Below are 21,726 nucleotides of genomic sequence, written 5' to 3' on the forward strand. Positions count from 1 at the left end.
GTTTTTCCCAGGTGTCTCCCGTATTTCAAGGCTGTCTCCCAGCACCCTCCCATTTTCTTGTTTCTCCTGGGAAACTCCTGTAATTTGCATGGCCTTCAAACTTTATTATGAATGATCATCATACACGGATCCATAAGTTCTTTATGTTTGTCTGATGTTACCCAAGTTGCCAGATCATCCATGAAACACAATCTACACACACAATCCACACACTACATACAATTTCAACCCATCTGTCACCGTAACCTGGCAACCCATAACCTGATTCAAGGGGTGTGTGCGCAGCTGCTCTCTGCGCAGACAGGCGGGCCAGCTAACTTATCTGTTATCAAAATGTCAGGGCAGGGCAGAGCCTAAAAAAAAATCCAAATACACTTGCAAATTTAAGCAGAGTTGGACTTAACAGTTTCCATTTATATCTATTAATATAAATTGAAATGTGTTTTATATTTTGTATGTGATGGATGCTGGCCTTATGTGAACGCCAGCAAGCTCAACTATAGCTTTCAAATTGTGACAATTCAGGCATTCATGTTCTCCTCAAGATGAATCGTCATCTTTATCACGATCCTCAGACCTTTCTTATAGGTAGCACCATCAGCAGGTCAAAATATTATTTGTCCAATACTTTAGTTAATGACCACATACTTGCAAAACTAATGACAGTCCCATCAGCCTCAGCTGTACCATTGTGTTTAGTGCTCATTAACAAATTCTAGCATGCTGGCACACTAAAATAAAATGATGAACATTATAGCTGCTTAGCATCAGCATGTTAGCATTGTCATTGTGAGCAAGTTAGCATGCTGACAAAGCACGGCTGTGCTTGAGTACAGCCTCATTGAGCATGGCTACAGACTCTAGTCTTGTTCTCTTGCAAACTGTTAAATGAACAATATTTTAGGTCCGTGTGTGATAAAAAGAAAATGGGTAGTGTGGAAATGAGTCTCTAACTCTGCTGTTGCTGCTGCCTGTATTGGTGGTGATGGTGGCAGCTGAAGGCCATTATGTCCAGGTGGCCTAGAGGATGCAGGGGCTTTACTGAGAGCTATACACACTATACACACACACACACACACCCACGCACACACACACACGTGCATGCACAGAAAGCTTCACAGCTGCTAGGACCCGCTGCATGTCAATTAGGATGGCAGAGGATGCACAGGGACACATGGACATTCACACAGCACATGTATAATGCATGACAGGTTGGATGGAGTGTATTGAGGTCTACCAGTAGATTGGATCCAGCAGTAGTGGGGTATAAAATATATATATTTCAGACAAGATCACACACCTGAGGTTCTCACTGGCAGGTAGAATTGATGTGAGTAGGCTGGTGATGTTTGAGTACAATTTGTGTATGTATACTGCACGCACACATGAGTGCACTCATTATCTATTGTATATTTCTATTTGCTTCAGAAGGAGCAAAAGAAGTGAAAGTGATGTGAAATTATTGTGACAGCCATTAATTCTCTAGAATCTTACCTTCATTTCTATTCTCACCTGAACCAAAACAATTTCCATGGTTTAGTGTTCAGTCAGCAGCAGGATCCTGGGTGATAAAAGATAAGACAAAGACAAGAAAGGCACATTAGCCACGAATATCACAAGAACCTTTATGAAAATTTTTAAAAATCAGTTTGCATACTCAAATGCTACACCGGTACTTTTGTTCAAATCTAATATGAAGTTTTGCCCCTTCACAAAAAAAACATTCCTTTTAAGGTCAAGGGAAGTGGGAAGAAGAAGCTAGCACATTATGCTGATTACTCTTATGAAAATTGCATGTAGTGGGGTGAGGGGTCACTAGAGCTTAATTCCGTTTTCATGTTTTGTTTCACACTAGCCAAGCTGTGGGTGTCTGTGTGTGAGGCACTGTTTGCTATTGGCCTTGACAGCACACAGTGTAATTGGCTCACTAAGGTGATTCAGTAATCGCCTGAGTGACACCTTCTCTGGCAAATTTTGACATTGGAGGTGGATTAGGATGCGGTGGGCTTCAAGTGCCAAGGGAGCTAACCTTGTAGGAAAACCAAATTACACAGCAGGGAAATGTGGAGGGGACCCACTTCATTCAGTGTGTTTGCATCATATAATGAAAAGTTTATAGTGAATGCTGTTTTTTTCTCACCCCCTTAACCTTATTGACTTCAAACAGTTAGATTTGTCCTTGTTCTTGACTGTGTTTAAAATGGTCATCTTATTTCATCATCCACCCTCACCTTCTTGTCCTCTGTTTGCTTCCTTTTCAACTTCCATGTCATCATCCCCTACTTTTTGCTCTCTCTTCTTACTTCGTCGCTACCTCTCTGGATTATCACTGCTGCTGCCCTTCTCCTCTTCTTCCTATCATCATCCCCTCATCATCCTCTCCCTCACCCCCCTTCCCGTCAACCACCTCCTTAACTCCTCTTCTCCCTTTCTTCCGCCTCCTCCTCCCTTTTGCTCCTGGCTTAGCTCTTTGAGAGGAGGAGCAGCCAGCGCTGTTCTGTTCCTCAGGACTGTCCTCCTCGTGCAGAACACAGATGGTTATTATGGAGCTGCACATAAATTGATTATGTTGGAAATTAACTGTTGCTGTCAAAGGCAGCCGCCAACCTGTCCCAGTGTGTCCCTGTGCCCGCTGATGCATAGGATCCAGCTGATGGACCAGATGTTTGCACAGTGCGCCGCTCCTTTTAAGGTCAGCACAAAAGTGGTATGGGGGCTCTTTGATCTCCGTCTCTTTGTACTTTCAGCCTTGTGCCCTCTTACTTCTTGACATTTTGAGGAACTTAAATGGGAATTTTCTAATGCGGATTAGATGATTGTGATGTTAAACTTTTGTTTTTTGAACATTGAAGAACATGTTTCAAGAATGAAGGCTCCTGCTAAGTAAAATTTAATCTATGAGAGGTTGAAGTAGGCCTTACATTTGTGCCAGAAGATCATGTAGTCTCTTGAACAGAACCAGCACGCCAAGAGTCTCCAAACGCTGTCCCTAAGTAGGACCGTCTTCCAGCAGCTCATTACAGGTTGGTCTGGATAAGCATGATGGGTAACTCCTGGCTGTGGCCTCGGGGGACAGGTAGCACAATGCCAAACTCAGCAGAAAGTCAGGTCTTAGGAGTGTTGCTACATCGTTTTCCAGGCCTGACCTTGATTCCAAGCCCACTCCTGCATGTTTCCGTATGCATGGCAGAGTTCGGAGGGCTGCCAAAATCTGAGCCAAACAGGGAAGAGAAGCCCCCTGTGATTCACACACACAGCAACACACAGACACATGAGTAAACACACATACAGACATGGGCCAAATCCCATCACGAAGGTTAACTTGCCTGGAAATGGAAAGCTGAATAAGTTGTTACATATATAAAATGAAACAGAATTAAAAACTAAGCAATGATCTTTGATCTTTGATCTTTGGACAATTGTCAAGGTTTTTTTTAGGCTTTTTCCATCTGCTTATGATCACTGTATTGCACACATTTGGAACTTAGTCGAATGCATGAGTGGCTCTCCTTTTTTACAAGTTTTTATACTCATGAAAAGGAACATTTTATCTGATGCATCTCCGCCATGGCATTAGATGTGTTAATACTTCTCCAGTGCAAAGGTCTCTTGAAGTATTTTAGTTTGCACCACTCAGAAGATGAGCATCACTTTAAGATCACTTTTCAGTAAAAACTGCTGGATGCTTCTAGGATGTTGTGCTTGTAGGCAGAATAAAGCCTCGCTGGTCAGTGAACTAACTGAATCCTGTCTGAGGCCAGAGAGGCATAGTGACATGAATATGAATGTCAGCAGGTGATAAACAGAGTGGATTTCTGGGACGTGTGACTGTTTGCGACACATACCCCTCACACCCCAGATGTAGGCGAGCTGGGGAGGCTGCCACTCAATTCGGCGACATCTGAGCAGCTAAGCAGCAGTAATTGGCTACAAAAGCCTGACTGTATGACAACGAGTCTCATAGAAAAGTTTAAAAATGCAAAAATGAGATGCTCAACACAGACAGACAATTACAGTATATCACATTTCTACAAGTGGTATGTTGTTTACCTGAATGGAAATGTACTGCATATATATGGTGAATTTTTCATAGTGTGGAACTGCTTAAATGGAACCAATATCACTCCAGTTCAGTGTAATTTGATTCTTGGACGAGAGGAAATAAGGCTACAAAAGAGAGGAGTCCAGCACACTTAATGCAACAAACAATTAGAGCTTAGACTTTTATCAAGCGGCAGTGTGGGAACAAAACTTTTCAACAAACTATAAGTAACTTGTACTGGGATACAGCTAATCCGGGGTCATGAACTCAGGATAATCAGTTCCAGAGTCTATTTGTGAATGGCCTATTAGGAAACAATCTACATATGAAATAGAACACCATAAAAAGGGAAAGTCAGCATAAATAAAGTCAATAACCACACAAGTGCAGAATTACCAATATAACTCACGTAGTATAAAGTAGATCGTACTGAAATTAATGTTACATACATGCATTGTATCAACTCTCTTTACCTCTAACAAAGCATTTTTGGCTACTCCCCTAAAAACTTAAAATGCCACATTTAATAATTGAAGCACATATTTGAAGAAGAGGAAGAAAAACATGTTCATGATCTCACAGTGTAAGTCCGTGTGGTATACTGTACAGATAATGAAAACTACTGATAAGTTGTTTTTAAACAAGGCTTGATTTTGCAGCTGAAGCGATTCAATAGCAAAAAAGTAATAGGCATCCACCCAGTCTGTTGAGTCAAAGTATGCAATTTAAAGGTCCAAAGAGGTCCATATGCCATTGATAAAAGGTCATGGTTACCATATCTGGGTAGCAGCTCTACTCCATTATTTATCATGAAATTGTTCAGGAAAAAAAGTCATACTTTGTTACACTGTACAGCATCATGAAGGTTAGCTTGCGTGCTACAGACAACCAAAAACATTTCTTTGTGTTTTGAGGAATGTTTGAGTTCGGCCCTCTACAGACTATGAGAGTGATAACACTATTACAGCACAGTGTGGACATTTACAAAGTATATGCATTAATTATTTCAACAACATCTGGTCTGTAAGGCTGCCATAGAGCATGTAGAGAGTGAACTGAACAGAGTAGTAATATTCAAGAGCTGAGTTCCTGAAAATTATGTTGCTCTAGTTTGATTTTTACTTTTTAAAACTTAATTATAAGGTTCATACAGATGGTTCACGCATTTGTTTTTTCTGCATTACCAGCCATATAATATTTTAGAGTGGTTTCCTTGTTATGCTAGCTGCTCTAGCACATTAAGCATAAGGGATTGCAGAGGATGTGCTACATTTCTTCAGTGGATGACCCATTGCATATTAACTATGGTTTTGAAATGTTTGAACAAGTTTATCTTCCTTTACAAAATATTTGTGTATAATATCTTTCAACACCCAGACAGAGTTTTTAAAAAGGGAAAGAAAACAAATTCAGGATTTCAGAGCAATGTGTGTTCATTGTCCCACAACTTAGATTATAAGAGAGAAAAGGCTGAAGGATTTCTGGTGATTTACACTCCTCTGTATAAAAAAGGGAAAGGAATCTCCTTTTCTTCTCATCTCTATCAGGCTGGAACACCTTGGGCTGATAGGAGCTCAGAGGTAGCTACAAGCTCAAATGAAAATTTCCTTGTTAGTGTGTATGCACGCATGCATGTGCATGGTCTTGCACACATCTGTGTGAATGTATTGGCGTGTCTTCATATGCGTCTGTGTGGGTGTGCTTATGGTAGTGGTGGGAGATATTTTCCAATCACTGCTCTGCCGGTTTCTCATTGTTCTGGGACGCTGTTTGCCACTCTGCACGATTAACAGTATTATCTGTACCTAGCCCAGTCAGCCAGCCAGTCCTTGGGCCATTGTGTTCCCGTCAGGGGTGAGTGCTCTCGGCACTGCGTGTCATGCCTGCCCCCCGACAGTAGGGACAGGCTTGGCTAGGCCCAGGTGGGACGTGCTGGCATTTGGGCACTGTCCGCTGCAGGAGGGAAGGGGTAGACGGGAGGGGGACTTGAGAGGTGGGGGGGGGGGAGGTGGCCTCCACAGCAGGCAAGAAGCAGAGAATGGGTCCGTTTGCCCAGCCACATCCCCAGCCCCAGTTCAGGGGTGAGGAGGGGTGAGTGGGTGAGGATGGGAGGCCCCCAGGGGCCACCTTCATGTGCCCTGAGCATCAAGTTCCATCTGGTCACTCTGCAGAGAGGACAGCGTCTGTGACAAGCTTGCTTTTAGAAAACAATCGCCTCATAGTTTTTGGTTCTCTCTGCCCTTCTCTCCCTTGTATTCTCACTTTAATATGTCTCAATGTTTTGCAAAAATCTAGGAAAGAACGCATGTTGGCCTAATTGTGTGCACCATTGGAATGTAAACTCAAGACAATTACTCAAGCACAATTTTAAAGCACTTGTTCCTTGTTTCCATTGCATGTTGATTTATACTTCTACTCCACTACACTGCATTTCAGAGGAAAATGTTTTGACTTCACTTAATTTATTTGGCAGATTTAGTTTACTTTGCAGACTATTATTTTATGATGCATTTAATTGTTATATTATAGACTACCCAGCAGTATAGTAAAAAAGTAGCTCAATCTCAACCAGCTGAAACATGAAAAGCATGCTTACTCATTATTGCCTCAGTAATAATGAGTCATTAACATAATAACAAAACAAAGAGAGGGGTCGTACTACCTACATAGTGAGTAGATGGAATGATAGTCATGCTAGTTCAAGTACATTTTGCTGATTTGCGTACCTTAAATAAAAATTTGAATGCAGATGTTTTCCTTGTAAAGTATTTTTATATTGCAGTATTAACCTATAACTTAGAAAGAAAAAGATTTGAATACTTAAAATATAATGAATGTTTATGCGGTACACTCTTGTACAAGAGCCAAATGTCAAGAAATCTGTTACTGACTTTCATTTTTAGCTAAACCAGATAATTTTCAGCACAGGAACTGATAATGAATCAACCCGAATTTGTGTCTTATTTGATTTTCCCCTCTGATGTAAATATCATATTAGCATACTATTGACTGGACTAAGGCTCTCCATCTCTGTTCCTTTTTCTCTCGCTTCCTCCCTGCCTCCCGGCCTCTTTCACCAGTGACCTTTGTGCCCTCTCCTTTGATGAACTCATGAATTCATTGCCCTGGTTCTTGGGCCCTTCTCTTCCTCTCCTGCTCTTTACCCCTCTTCCCTATGCTGTATAATTGACTCAGCTGCAGCCTTTGTGATATAATAGCTAGTTTACCTGGCAGAATGACATTTCACAGGCTCTGAGCCACCATAAAGCTAATTGTTCTAGAGCAAGAGGGAGAGAGCAGTGTGTAGGCTATGTGTGTGCAGCTGATGATAAGAGGAGCGCGGTCGCTACATTTGTGCTGTATAGGCCAGTGGAGGGTTAGAAGTGACATTTATCTCCACATTGAGCCTCAGACCCTGCCATGGCCTGATGCACTCTCTCTGTCCCCCCCCTGCTCTTTCTCTCTCAAATTTAGTCTCTATTACCTTACATAGACTTTTTGTTGTTTTATTACTTTTTAATAACTGTTGTGCATGTGTGTGTGCGTGCACGTGCTTATTGGATGCATCCTACACCTCAAAACAGTCACCCTGCACAAGAAAGATAGGGTCTTTAATTAAGTGACTATTTCTCCTCTCAGTATTCAGCAAAATGTAGATGGAATAACAAAAAATATACATGTATATGGGAAGGAAGGACATGTGGTTTCTCTGCAGTGTAATTCTGGCGTGTTGCTTCTGGTTGCACAGTGCTGTTTGCCCTGTCCATCTGTCTTCTTTAAAATGAATATATGGTACCGGTCCATTTGTTCTAAACAAATGTCAGCTACCAAATAAGGCACTGCTGTTTTACTGAAATATATCACAGCACAGATGTAATGAAGTCCTCTGTCATCTTTGATTTTTTTAATTTAAATGTCTACCAGAGATGCTGTTGAGAGTAAACATGCCTGTACAATCTGACTGACAATCCTACATGTTAAATATCATGTAATTTATGTATGTTATGGGGTCTTCTAAGGGACAAGAAGTAAGTGTTTAGGCCCCAGTGGTGTTACTCTTAGCATTAGGCAGGATATGTACCACTGTGAGTTGCTTTGTGACTGGGTGTTGATCTTCATTGATTCTGTCAAACTAAAAAAATAGGATGACTAATCAATATTGGCTGATATTAATCCCATCATAAGACATCCTGAACTCTCAAATTAGAAATCTATTTTAAGCAAACCATCAGAATGATTATTTTTATTCCAGTTGTGTCTTCCCCTTAATTATAAAGCTTTCTGTTAAACAGTGTTCATTTTAATGTTAATTTAAAGCTTTTACTGTCATGTCTTATGCTACCTATTGACTTGAGTGTTTATGAGATCTGGAAAAGATAATATTTTGTGTTTCAAAAGCATCCACTAAAACTCAGGACTTCAATTGTAAATGGACAGTCAGATATCTAAGGCTGAAAATATGGTTCTCTGAAGATACACACACAAACAACACACTGATATGATATTCAACAATGCTTTTTTATTTCTGAATTGACAATAATTTTCTATTTCCTGTATTGGTCTGTGGTCAAATTGTGTCACATCAACATAATTGCATTTCTGAAACATGTTGCATGAAAATAAATAACATAGTGATAAAATATAGTGTATATTGTGGGGTCCAGGAATAGAGATATAGCAGTCTGACTGCCCATCATTCCCGTGAATCAGATTCTTTATATAGTGTCTGACAACACAGTCAGAGAGTAGAGACCTGCCGCTGACATGTTTTGTATCGATTCTGTCTGTCTGACATTCAGATAGCCTGTCTAGAGTTTCAGCAGAGAGAAAGAGATGGAGGGACAAATATATAGAGAGAAGAGAAAGCTCCCAGAGGGAGAGCAGCTGCTCAGCAGTGCAAGAAGATACATTTCATAATGACAACATATTGCTATTGATTTGAAGTTTGAATGGAAGCATTGATTTGATTGAACAGTCATTACATCGTGGCCCTTAACAACCCTAATGTGATCAGACTAAAAGCATGTCTAATGTTATCTACCCAGGGAACAATTTTTTTGAATTTGCACACTGAAAAATACTCAAATTTAAAGGAATACTTTGACATTTTGTGAAATAATCTCATACCACTACCACTGATACCACTCTCCTGTCTTTGGATTAAGCGTATCTTAGCATAGATAGTGGAAACACAGGGAAACAGCTAGCCTGGCACTGTTCAAAGTAAAGAAAACACCTACCAGCACTTATAGCTCACTAATTAATGTGTTATTTCTTGGTGAACAGCGGCTGGCCGCAGCGACTTCCTGGAGTCTTGTCATCACCGCAAGGTTGCAAGGAAAGCAACCAGCAGAGACTCCAGGAAATGACTGTGCCCAGCTGCTGTTTGCTAAGATAAATCCCCATAAAACTACAACTTGTCATTTTTACATTTCTGTTCACTATCCATGTTAATTAGTGAAGTTTAGAGGTGTTGATAGGCGTATGTGGGACTCTGGAGAGAGACAGGCTAGCTGTTTCCCCTTGCTTCCAGTCTTTATGCAAAACTAGGCTAATTGCCTCCTGGCTCTTGCATTATACTTAACACGCAAACACAAAAGTGGTGTCATTCTTCTAATCTACCTCTCAGCAAGAAACTTAGTGTTTTGCCAAAATGTTGAGGTATTCCTTTTTTTTTTTTTTTAGTAACAAGCCTTTGCTAATCCTTAGGCAATCATTGAATCTGAGTTTTGTTATTGTAACAATCAAGAACAAATATGGGATAAAATATACAGACCAAAAAATGTAAAGCTAATTTAGAAAATAGAATGTTAGCTGTGACTGAGAGAAACATAAAATACCCGCAGTAATGACACAAATTGAATTTGCAAAGCCTACGTTTCCAGTTTTAGTCATGCTCCAAGTAAACATCCTTTCATGTCGGTGCTGCCATATTAAATATATGGCAACACATCCATCTATGCTGGCAGGTTTTGAGGAGGCATGTCCGCCTGCCTCTGTGTTGAACAGACTGTGGGATGTCACTGTAGCGTCAATAGGTTTCTTCTGCTCTGTTCCTGTCAAAAAACCCACAGGCCCACCCATCCAAGATGGCCTCTCTGCTTCCCACTTAGAGAAATAGATGGAGTGTTTAAGTGTTTTTGTCGAGTCAAATGGCACCAGGCAGATGACTGCATGCCATTACCATAATTTACCCTGATACAGGCTGTCAGGGTATATCATCAGCAGGTCTGTTTCCTGCCCTATGGAGCTTCCAGGAGCTTATAGACAGGTGTAGCACTCGGCAGTCACTGTGTAAAGCTCTATGCATGCTCAGATTGTTGCTTAGTTTGGCAAAGTTTTGTTTGTTGTCTGCCACAGCTTGTCAACAGTAAAGTAAGCTTCACTTCGTCTACTCTGGTGACAGCTGAGGGGTGCTGAGTGGCACTCGTCCTTCAGTCTGTCTGTCTGTCCATCCCCACCTGTCTCTCTCTGCCAAAGCTTTCAGGGGCTGCCCGCACAAATCTGTCAGGCAGATGGGGGGCCGGCTTTTTACATGTCACTTGAGGGACGCCCAGGCAACACAATCTGTAGCCCACAATGCAGTGTGTTTGAACCTTGTGAAACCCGAATGGAGAATCGATGCAGTGCCATGCACGGCCCAGATTCTCTGAAGAATCCCTCTGTATCCTGCCTGTCTGTGTCTACCTTCTGCCGGGCTCCTTTAGAAGAACTCTGCATCTTTTATTTATCCCTTGAAATAAGGCTGGACCCTGACGAGAGCATAGGCTGCACACACAGACACACACTGTCTCTCTCTCTCTCTCACACACACACACACACACACACACACACATACACAAATGGGCCTCCTTCTGTTACTGAAAAGTCGGCAATTATGGAGAGAGAGGGGAGGGACAGTTGGGATTTGCATTATGTCGTTGAGAGAAGAAACTACATCTCCCACAAGGCCCGGCGGTGGAAATGAACCAGCTGTCCATGGTTTGTAGATCAGATCCCATCCTCTTGATTACGAAATCACAGAATAATAAGGACCAAAAAGTTGTGGGCCACGCTGTTTGTTCCTCCTTTGTTGTTCCCTAGAACAGAAGTTATTTTGCTTCCGCTGCCTCCGAGCTGTTTGCCATGTGCCAATGTTTGGTGCACTGTGCTCCACTTGTTCTCCTTCTCACACAGAAAATCAGACGGCTCCAGCCCTGCCCCTCCAAAGCTGTCATGTGAACTCCCGCCTTTTGTTTAATTTACATTTTGAGGCACAGCCCATCAATTCCCCCTCTTCCTGCTGCCCCCTGCCAACACCACCACCCCACCACACCAACTGGCTTCATCAAAAATGCAGAGTTCAAACTAATTAGTGACATTTGGCCATTTGTGAAACTTTTTCCTCTCCAAGCTCAGCTTCTGTCAAGCATAGCCTCGTAGCTCATAGAGGACTCGAATACTTTTAATCAGTATGAAAAATTAGAATACTATACATCAATGACAAAAAAGCTATTTCTACCTCCACATCAATGCAGATCTGAGTAGAGATTAATGTCTGATATGTATTACAACATGTGGTACAATTAACTTATGTGATGATAATCTGACTGGAATTTAAAGAAAGGAATATAAATAAAATGATAATTTAGTTTTACCATTCAATACTGCATGAATTTGCTCCCTGCTCACATTCTACTTTCCATTCCTCAAAATTCAACAGTAAACTGAATAAGGATTTATTTAATGTTACAAACAATAGCACCCACAGAGCGAATCCTTATTCTAATACCACAAAAATAAAATGAGTGTGTGTGGATGTACAATATGTGGGAGCCTTTCAGTTGATTTAAAGGTTTGCTTTTGTCACGAGAGACATCTGTCTCACTGATTAAAAATAGCTCTCAGTATGAAGGCAAACATCTGTAGGGACAAAAATAAATAAATGATGTGATGAAATGATGACATGAAAGCTTAATTACACAGATAAGTATTGAGGTTCCAATAGCAGCTTGTGTGGAAGTGTAGAATCTGGGAATTGGAGATAGGATACATGCACGGACACACACAGGCCTATTCAATGTGATTTGGCCAGTGTGGTGATATTTTCAAAGGGCTTGTGGTAAGGTGTCTCTGTGCTGCCAGCTGTTCTTCATTGAGGATGCAAACAGGTGCTGTGTATATAATTTTTTTCTATATGTAGCCCATCTACCCTCTATATATGTAGATGGGGCCCTAAGTTCTTTATCCCAATTAACTTTGGTATGGTAACTCTGATTAACTTAATGTTATTTATCTTTTGTTGTTTGCTGGCGTTCTGTGAACCGAGTCCCATAAAGGTAATCATGGAACTTGTCCACGATGCCCCAATTGAGTGACAGAAACTCCAACTGGTGTCTTGGGTATCGCTTCTCAGACTGGCTCAACTTCCTGCTGGCAAATGCAACTGGTCTTAATTCCTCAAAGTACTCCTGATAGAAGATAGCCCCAATTCCCTTAAAGCTTGCATCCACATGCAGGATGTATGGCTTTTCAGGGTTGGCAAATGCTAGCACTGATCCCATCTTTCTCCAAAGGGTTCTGACTCTCTCAGGTAGCTCTTAGTAGGATCTTTGTTGTGCTTCCTCCTCTTCTGTGTTGGAGCATAGCCTTTTGTTAGCTCTGTCAGTGGCCTGACAATAGCAGCATAGTTGGCTATAAACCTGCAGTAGAACCCAGAGAAGCCCAAAAAGGATTTCAGGGTCTTCAGGTCAGTAGACTGAGACGCCATCAGCTGACACAATGTGTCCCAGATATTTCACCTTTGGCTGGCAAAACATCAGCCCAGCCTTTCCAAACTAATTCTACCACTCTAGTGGTAGCCTCCATTGTTGAGCCTGTTGTGGAGTTGGCTGGAGAATCAGATGCTGCCACTTTCTTATTTAGTTTCTGCTGTAATCTCGTTATTTGTATATGTGGTTGCAGGTACTGCATTAGAATACTCCTCTTTAGTTTCAGATGGCTTAGTCACCACAGATGCAACTATAGACTTGAGCTCTCCAATTTCAGCTTTTAGGCTTTGAATCAACTGCCTCTTTTACATTGATTGTCTGTTTTGTTTGTACCTGATGCACTGAATTGTTGAGCTTCATCCTTGAAGCCTCATATTCTTCTTCAGCATGGATCTCACTGTAGAGAGGTTGGCGGCTCAGTCTTTTGTTCTCTTAAGCATAGCTGGATTAGCATGAGGTCAAAAGCAACTGCACCCTCAGTAGTTGCTTCACACAAGCCCTGTCCATAGTGCTGGAAGAAGGCCGCCTCCCTGAATGACTCTAGAGAGAGAGAGTCCTGCAGTCATCTGAGGAAATCTGACAGTTTCTCTCCCTGTTGCTGCTGCATCAGTCGGAAAGTGAAATACAGATCATCTCTGGATTCTGCAGTTCCAAAGCCACTTTCAAGGGCTTCCAAGTACTCTGCAGGGTTAGCATCAGGGTTGGTGGCTCATGTGGCTTTGACTATTTCAACTGCTGGCCCCTTTAGACTTTCCATTAGCTTTTGCTTTTTCTCTCTCTCAGTGCATGCACTCTCCTCTATCATGAGCCATTCCTGCTCAAGCCAGTAGTAGAACTGCTTCTCACCTGCTGGAACAGGCTGTGTTCCTGAGAAGATGCGTAGGTGACGATAACCACTTTCAGATGGAGGTTTATTGGTCTTTTGCAAAAAATCACCAAATGTACTCAGTAGAGTTAGTGGGGAGTTGTACAGTGGACAGTAGAGCCTTAAGGTCCTCCACAGTCCTTCCCTCAGCTTGCAACAGCACTTTCACTTTGCTATTGAAATCTTCACCAGCAGCTGGGGCGTTGTCTATGATGACTAGAGGCTAGGCTTCTCCAACCTCAGGAAGAAGCACCTCTGGAGGAACACTTACTCTAGTTAAAGCTTCTGTACATTTACACAAGACCATCAGGCTGCTTAGTCCTGCATTAAAGATCCTTCTCCTGACACATTTAGTTGTGTACACATCTTGTGTTTTAAGTTAAATAGTGCAACGCTAACTCGCTAACTAGCTTTGCCATTTTTCTATGGGGTATCCCATTTTATTAATGTATTGTTAGCATCATGCTAAGTGAGGATTAGCATCATGTCAGCCAGTTCAGTTTGTGACGTTAAGTGTCATGTTGTGAAACAACTTAATTAAGGTAAAAGTCCTGCATTCAAATCGTATGTAACAGTTAACACCTTATCAGTGAAAGGTAGTTTAAATAACATTAGATAAAGTCTTCATCTGTTTCCTACTGTCGGAGGAAAACCTCTGTTAACATGTTGTTAAATTTAACAATATGTTAAGCATCCAGAGCATTTTGGAGACGGTTCAACACTGAATATTGAGGGAACAAATGAAAGATACTTTGTCAATGGTGCTCACCTTCAGTTTGGTCCATTATTGTTTGACTACAGAGAAAAATTCGTATTAATTTACAGTCTGTGAGTGGGGAGCTTGGGAAGCAATTAATGCATGTAAATATCAGAACCCATTTGCTTATGTGTGATAACTAGAGATATTCCTTTAAAATGGAGTGAGTTCCCTTTACAAAAGAGTATAACCAACCCCTGCAATATAAATAATTCAAAAAAACATGAATCAAATTAAATTAGTAAACTTGACTTTTGGTTTTCCACATTTGAAATATTTGGAGCTCTTAAATGTAAAACAAGAATCACAGTTCCCCTACTACTTTAATTGGCTGGTTTGCATTTGTATAGCTTACAGCATTATCATCTCTATGTGAAAGCTGACTTCTCTAGCTGTGGTAGTGGAGTTGGGGTCTAAGCCGTTTTTCCACTACATGGTACTGGATTTTGTTTTCCTTTATAGATAGTAACCCCTCAAAGTAGGGCCGTTGGTTTTAGTAAAGGGAAGAAGGCGAGATGAGTCTGAGACTTTGATGAGACAAATCTGAGAAGTATGAACCCCTGAAGCTGTATATGAAAAGGTACCATGAGCATGAGCATGTAAATAGAATCAGAATAAAAAATACTTTACTGATCCTGGGGGAAAATAGGGTTATGTTACAGTTGCTTGCATTCTTGAAGAGAAATATATATAAGCATAGAGAAATTATTAGAAAAATAGACCACAGTGAATGTGCAAATGATATTCATCTTCCACAAGCAGTCAAAACCTGTCCGTTAGCTGTTAGCTGAGTAGTTTTGTTGGTTGGCTCAGATTCAGTTGTCTTTGTGTTGAGAGCTGAGATGTTTCAGCATTTATTTGAGTTGTTTACCGTCTCAAATGTTTCCATCGCTGCTTTGATGCTCTTTTTTTTTTTCTGACTGTTGAGCTCCTGCAAAACTCCCAAGCTAGAAAGCGTGTTGTGTTATTATGACATCTCACAACCGTGAGTTGTCATGTCAGTTGTGACTACCTGCTATATGTTTATTCTGTTTTATGTTCAAAAATGTAACATAAAACGTAGGCTTTAATGTAAATGTCGCCGATTTTTTTAATGTAGTGAAACGTTATTAAAAACACAATTAAGGGTGAAATCTTCAGTCAGACATTGTGGGGGGACCAAGTGGGTATGGGGCGGTAGATTTATCTTTGACTTTTAGCTACTTAAAATAAAAATATCCCGACAGCTCTGTTGGAGCTCTCATTCATATTGGCTGCTTTGTTATAAACAATTCCCCTGTATAAAGCTGGAATCTGTGTGTAACAGCTGACCTGTGTAATGTGTAGCAGAACACAGAACATTAATTACCGTCAGATCTTCACCGATCTGGTGTTAATGAAGTTGCCGCTGCTGTGCGTCATGCGTAAATGTGCACATCACTCTCAATTTAAAGACACACTTATTGTTTTAAACACTGGAGACAGCTACAGAAACCGCTCCACTCACTGTAAAAATAACTTAACTGATCTTATAATACATCAGTGGCCTCTCTTGTTATGTGCAGCACCATTTTTCTCCCCTTACCTCTGACGCTCCACATTAAGTTCTGCTCTGTTACATTAACGTGTTACGTAGAACTATTTGGAGTTGAAGCAGTGGCAGCCCACAGGACCTACAAGACGGACCCAAAGCTTTGGCACTGCGCTCACAGCTGCATTTCGCTGTTGCTGAATATGAACACAAACCAAATGCAGCAGGTTTTCTATGAATGATACACATCCAGTGCGTTTTGGAGTCAGTTTAAAACCGAATATTGAGGAGAACAAATCAGTTTTCTTTCTGCTTCTGGGGGAATCTGATGTCCAGTCAATTACAAATATTGGGGGGGGGGGACAAATATCCATGTTTCATATATTGAGGTCTAAACTGTGTTAATGAATAGTTGGTTTAAATATCATAACACAAACATCCATTATGAAATTAAGACTGTATAACATGTAAGTATAATGTACAGGCAAAAAAATATAACAGAGTGCTGTGACTAACTCCCAAACAGTTTCACAGCGTTTCTCGGTTCCCCTGTCATATCTGCTTGCTGAGCATGGTTGCCATTTTGTATTGAATACCCTACAGAGAGACAGACCATGTCCCCATGAAGAGCACCGGGCTTTGAAGCCAATTTGACATAGTGCCCAAACTGTGTAATTACAACGTCATGTGATGCTAATGGACCCAAAATAACTTTTTTCCATAAACTTACATTGTGAAAGAGATGTATGTAAATCAGCAGATACATTTTTTTTGAGTGTCACAACCCCGGCGAAATGACTTGTTTCACTATCAGAATCTGATCCATTCAGTCTGATCACATTTCAGAAGTAAAGAAGAACCGCACGATTTAATCGTTTTATCCTCATTCAAGTGAGCTGGAAAGCTAAACCAGAAGTTAGCAGTCTTGGCTAGCAGAAGTGAAAAAACTCTAAAAATCTGACCCAACATGTAACCTGCCCTGCACCAAACAGCACACAGACAAAGTTAGCGACTACATAGTGAACATAGAGGGGCATTTAGCAGTTAAAGAGCTAAATATTTGTCTCAGCAGTTAGTGGAGTGATGGAATATTGGACTGTTACGTTGGATGGCCAGAAACATGATTACAAATGAATGCTATTGTTTCTCCGTGCCTGCTGGATGTGTGAATAGGAAACTGACAAGTGAAAACCGTTATATAAAGTCATTTGTGGCCCCAGTGGGAATTGCATGAGGTCTGATAAATTGCCTCAAGTGATGTCAGTTGTCATGTTGGTTGGGGCTGAAGACTACACATTTGAAAATAAAAATTCTAGGGGTGTGGAGTTAGAAAAAAGTGGGCTTAACAGACCTCTGTAACCACCTCCTCATCTCTGCTTCAGGCTGGTAGCTTGACGCTATATTAGTCACTACTACCATCACACACCTGAATCTCTGACCAATGTTGGTGGTCCAGTTGCATAGAGGGTAACGTAGGCACCAGATTTTAACAAGGTAAAAGCATGTGTGGAATAAAAACATGATATGGAAACAATGTGGTTCTGCTGCATCGGTTTTGATACTGAAAAATAGAAATCATGAGTCAGACAATGTTTTAGAAGTGCAATTTCAAATTGATGGAGTACTCTTTTAAAGGTCATCTGCAGTACTACACAGCTTGTGCAAATTGTTGTATATCTTTTGTGGCTTTGGAGGAGCTTTGACTTATCATAACCCCTGATGTTGTTATAAGGGGCTCAGACAAGACAAAGCTCGTCTTTGGCTTTGAGACCACAAATACTGTATGTAGTAGAAAGCCTCTGTTGGCATTTGTCAGGCATGGAGGGTCTAACGAAAAGATCTAAGGTTTTTGAGGCCTGACCCATAGACATTAAAAGCCAGGATATCTTGCCCACTGCTGCTTAGCAGCCATGTTAAAATTTTCTTGTCAGGATTAGAAAGATACCTGCTGTGATGATGGAGTTGACTCAAATGGAGTTGCACTCCTGTCTGTCATGTCATCCCTGTGAGATGCAACATCTGACTCAGACCCACATGACTCGCTACAGTTGTTATAGCACACAGGTGCCTAATTATTCACAATGTCACAGCACCCCCTTCAGCTGACTCACCAGAAATGAGTGACATCTTGTTTTATAAGTGTGTGCACCTCTGATCGTTACAAACAGTAGGGTGATGAAATGTACATTGCTGTTAGGTTTAATCTGATTTTTCCCTGTTTTTTGTTTCCATCCACAGCCTCAAAAACATTTCTGAAATCGAAAAAGCATGGCTGCAAGGCTGAAAGTTTCTGCCAAACTTTCTTTTACCTGGGTGAGAGGGGAGCACTTGAAAATGAGTGAACAGCAGAACATGGTGAGGAATGGAGCAGTGCAGGTGAGGAGAGGGGAGATAAAAAGCTGACAACGTTAATATGGAACCAAAAGGAGAGTGCAACCTGGCAGTCACTCAAATCCTGCACCTGCACCTTTATAAAACAAGCTCTCTGGTGTGCCTCTCTGGCTCCCTCTCTCTCTTTGTGTTCCCCTCATTTCTCTCTCTTTCTCCCTCCCTCTCCCTCTTTCCTTTCCATGTGCTGTGGCTTGGGGCGTTGTCATTTTCGGCATGTTTTCTCTACACTGTGCACTCTCTGTGTGTGTTAATTGCGGCCATCCTTGGGGAAGGGGAGAACGATGAGGAGGACCTGTTCGAGAGCAGCCGTGCCAGGTTCTGTGGTACGAGTCAGCGTGGAGCTACAGACACCTGGTCTGCCTGAAGGGCAAGAGGAAGGTAGACTTGCTTTTTCTCTGCTCCCTCCTTTTGCCCTCCCCCTGCTTTCTATTCGACCTCTCTCTCTTTCTGTCTCTGTGTCTCTCTCACTTTCACACACATTCTCTCGCTCTGTCTCTGCTCTCCTCGAGCTTTGAGAAAACAGCTGCTGTACAGCCTGTGCACAGGCATCCCACCTTACCAGCCCAACCTATCCCATCAATCATGGCACACTACTCACCGCTGTTTGTACGGATGCAAGTGTGCTAGAAAGGAAGAAACATATGACTTTGTGGGTCAATGACTTTGAAACAATTTATTAGAAGGCCTGAGGCCACCATACCAGCTGATAATACTTCATAAATTACCGCAATATATCACTGACCATCTCACACAACTTATCAAGGCACTTGGGAGCAGGCAAAGTTTTACCCATTTTCCGAACCCATGGGCCAGATCATTTATACCATTTAAGGATCAGTTTGGTTTATCATAATTCAAGTGTTGTTTGGACAGTTATGGCCATCATTTCTATCAGTTTGAATATAAGTGTACTCGCCAAAGTAATTGCTAAGATCTGGGAACATGGCTGTATCCCTATTACGAACTCCAATCGGCTAAGAAACACAACTGGTCACATGTTGATCAGACAGTTTTTAACAAGTTTTAAACAAGACAACAGTTCAGCCAGATTATCGGATCCTTCATGAGAACACCTGAAATGTTGATAATAATCCGTTTTTTGGACAGGAAAATGGTGTTGTCACTTTCCCAGGATCTCAGTTATTAGCAGGGTGCAGCACAATGTTATCATAACCAATAGAGAAGAAACCAGAATTACACTTTCAGGTGAAATCAGTTAATAAAGATAATTATTGATGGTGTCAGTCTTCCCCTATTTAGTTGCGTTCAGACAGTTAACAGTATAGTGTGAAAAAATGCAGCCCCCTCATTCATTTTTAATGGGACCCCCTGTGTTAATGCAGAGATGGTGCAGATGCATGGCAAAAAATATGAGCCTGGCTAAATTGTTGCCAGCAATGCAGTGGTACTGCATTGGCCAATCGAATACGTGTAAGTGCACCTTCCTGGTAGTTTAGACTTTTTAACATGAACAATGTATTTCTAGTGTTTACCTTGCCATTGTTGTGACGAAGGTTACATGATTTTGACTGTTTTTGGTCTGAATACCAACTTAAATTCCGACTAAGCTGACAGTACTTTTTGCACATATTTCCACATTTTGATACTGTATTTCAATATAGTCTTGTCCATTGATTTTTTCTCGTGAAATTACTTCAGCAAAATTATCATTTAACATCTAAAAATGGACAGGGATCTGTGTCCGTCACCACAGCGGCTTGGATTTATTATCTGCAGTGCTTTGTCACTTTGTCACTGCTCCTTGGCCTTTCCACTCAACTTTGACATTCACCATCAGCTTTGTGGCCATATGTGCACATGGTGGTTGAGTGATGAAAAAGTTGCCCGTTTTCATATTCAAGTCTGACATATTGAGGAATGGAAAGATGCTCGTGGAGCGCTTGTGGGCAAAGATAGTGACATACGGACACAGTCTCTCTCTCTCTTTCTCTCTCTCTCTCTGTCTATCTCTCTCTCTCAGATACACACACATACGCACACAACTCTTGGTCAGCAGCACAGATGAGTTCTGGGAAAACAAGCAGCTGCAGGAGGAGGAAAGGACCATAAGGCTGGACGGCTTGCCAAATTTCATCATCTATTATGGATTGCCTGAGATGCACACTCTACTGCAACCAGGGGCATGTCTCGGATTCACATGCAATTGCAAATCTGCGTGCACACATATGCATGCTCACATTTACTAGGGCGCAGTATTTCAAAACCCTGAACCCTATAGGAACAGAACTTAGAAGGCCTTGTCCCCTAAACTGGGAATAAGAGCAAGAGCATGTTCACTCCCTATGAGCAAAACCAATGATTTGCCATTTCATTGCTGTATATTGTGCTGATAATTTACAGGAGAAATTTATCCAGGCACACACGCATTCTACTTTAAAAAAAAAAAAAAAAAAAAAGTGTAGCCAAACAGATTAAATGACAAGGTCCATATAGTACAAAGTAATGGAAGAACACCCACATTGTACCAGATGTTAAGAACCCAAAACACAGATGATGAGTGGGGTGCACATTAATACAGAAAACTTGAACTTGTTGCAGTATTACTATGAGAGGATATTTTAAACATACTACATGGGAACTATGGATACATAAACAGAACAGAATCTTATAGGAACAAGAGAGTTGAGAGAATATTATTATCACTTCCAAAGATTTATGGGCTATTTAGAAAATGTCAATAGCAGAGAGTACTGAAATTGCTCTCCAGATGTTGCTTGTGGGCGAAGTTATGATGTCTGATGGTTGCTAATTTCTGCAAATTTTTAAACTGAGAAGGAAATAGGTTTATATGATATCCTGCTTTACTATTTTTCATATCATAATTACATATAACTTCTATTTATGTTGCTGCTAATCAGCTGCACTCATTGCTGATCTTAAAGTTATATCCATGTACTAATCTGCTCTGCTGATTATCATTGCTACATAACCTTTCATAAGAGGAGTATGTGTTCAAAGCCATGAATTTTTGTGAGTTTAATGTGCTAAAATTAATAATTATCTTCTGCTTAGCTGATGTGTCTGATCTGTCTGCTGCATATCAAGTGGCTTACTGGGTTAACATTTATCCATGTCAATCATTACAGTCACAGGTTGTCATTTGCTTACTGATTGGTTGCTGCATGTCAAGAGGTGGATCTTAACTAATATGAATCTGTCAGAGGAAAAGATGCATGAGAGAGAGTAGATGAAGAGGAGAGAAAGAGTTGCCCTCTGCTGATAGTGAAGAATGTTTGTTGAGACCAGGACGGACAATGAATGATAATCCTCATCCCTGAGGTATTTTGGTTTAGTTTCTATCTTTGACTATTTTTTAACCTAAATAACCTGAAACCAATTCTGAGCTCAGTGCACGGTTGGCATCACAAGAAGAGGAAGAGACTGTGGGAA

At 41.1% G+C, this 21,726-nt stretch overlaps 1 protein-coding gene across 19 annotated transcripts in view; it reads left to right on the forward strand.

The window, feature by feature from the left end:
• The window catches only part of LOC122998026 (uncharacterized protein C2orf16-like), a 177,909-nt gene that overhangs the window by 136,227 nt on the left and 19,956 nt on the right, over window positions 1-21,726 (forward strand). For 15 of the 19 annotated variants that reach the window (XR_006407322.1, XR_006407324.1, XR_006407319.1 and 12 more), the window contains one exon: window positions 18,163-18,693. The gene's annotated coding sequence lies outside the window, so the exon portion shown is untranslated. Of the gene's footprint in view, window positions 1-18,162; window positions 18,694-20,296; window positions 20,769-21,726 lie in introns of those variants that run through there. The other 4 variants (XR_006407317.1, XR_006407310.1, XR_006407312.1 and 1 more) reach the window with 4 other exon arrangements.

Source organism: Thunnus albacares, chromosome 15 (genome assembly GCF_914725855.1).
Source record: "Thunnus albacares chromosome 15, fThuAlb1.1, whole genome shotgun sequence".
Classification (NCBI taxonomy): Eukaryota; Metazoa; Chordata; class Actinopteri; order Scombriformes; family Scombridae; genus Thunnus; species Thunnus albacares.